The sequence below is a fragment of the Apis dorsata genome, unplaced genomic scaffold, assembly GCF_000469605.1.
Source record: "Apis dorsata unplaced genomic scaffold, Apis dorsata 1.3 scaffold_174, whole genome shotgun sequence".
NCBI classification, from domain to species: Eukaryota; Metazoa; Arthropoda; class Insecta; order Hymenoptera; family Apidae; genus Apis; species Apis dorsata.
Window position 1 is genome coordinate 687,777 of NW_006263462.1, and position 1,269 is coordinate 689,045.

Here is a 1,269-nt window from a genome sequence, read left to right on the forward strand (position 1 = left end):
CGACCCTCTCCGCCTCGCTCCCTCCTCTCGTTACGGTCACCGATTCCTCGTTAGGGTGATTATATTTTCTTCTCCCCTCCAAAGAAAGAAGAAAGAAAACCTCTCGAGAGAGGATATGCTCGAAATCTTACTGGAATAACTTTTTCGCTTTCCAACTGGACATGGCAATGTGACCGACCGGGTCACCGACTCGCGTTTTTCCTTCGAGGGAAGCCAGCACCTCGAAATAGAACGATTATTCGACCCTGCCCTGTTCAGACGGGGATCCGCGCTCTTTGTGGTGCGGAGGAACGATCGATGAGTCAAACTTTTCCCGGAGTTGTTGTGCGTTCAATTTCTTCGATAATTGGCCAGACGAAATTCTCCTTTTCGATTCGAAGCGAAAAAAAAAAAAAAAAAAAAAAAGAAAAAAAAAGTATTTTCATATTTCGAACGCAACTCTCTTCCTGTGAAATTACGACTGTGAAATCGGCATCGATGAACGGCGAAGCGGAGAGTTTCGAATTCGTCATGGAAATTTCTGGAAGGCGGGGGAAGAGGAGGAGAAGGAGGAGGAGGAAACCTCTGCGCATTTCCTCGGGTGCAGAGAGCTCGTTGGCCCCCTGCTCGTCCGGTCTATGACTCAGGAATGACCCTCGATGAACCGCGGCGAGCGGACCGGGGCGAAATTTTTAGCCACGGCCGACCCCAAAATATCGAGCGCTCTCTCTCTCTCCCAACCCTCTCTCTCTCCATTTTAGATTCCCTCTTTCGCGCGGATACAAAGTCGAGGAACGATTGGTCGAATCGTTGAACTCTGCTTCGGCGCCTGTCGCAGGTCGTTGGATCTCGGCCTCTTTTTCTCTCTTTTCCCTCCCCCCCCTTTAACTTTTTCGAAAGTTTGGGATGAGGATAAAGTCCAAGTAAATTCAAACGTTCCCTCGTTGGGAACAACAAAACTTCTTGTCTTTTCGTCGATATCTTTTATTTCTTCTTCTCCACCCGGTGAGACCGATAAAATATCCTCAAACTATTTTCAAGATTTTCGATTATCTTTACCGCGTGCGCAAACGTTGGATTATCGACGAGTAGTATATATATATATATATATATATATATATATATATATATANGTGGACGGAAGTCGAGGCAATCATCGTCGAAGCGTGGCCAGATAATAAATATCCTCCTATCGTTAATCCTCCCTCGTCGCGTTCTCTCCTTTATCGCAATTAGCGCAAGGCGTATCGCGACTTTCGGGCCGAAAAATCGATCCGAGAGCGGCGGTTT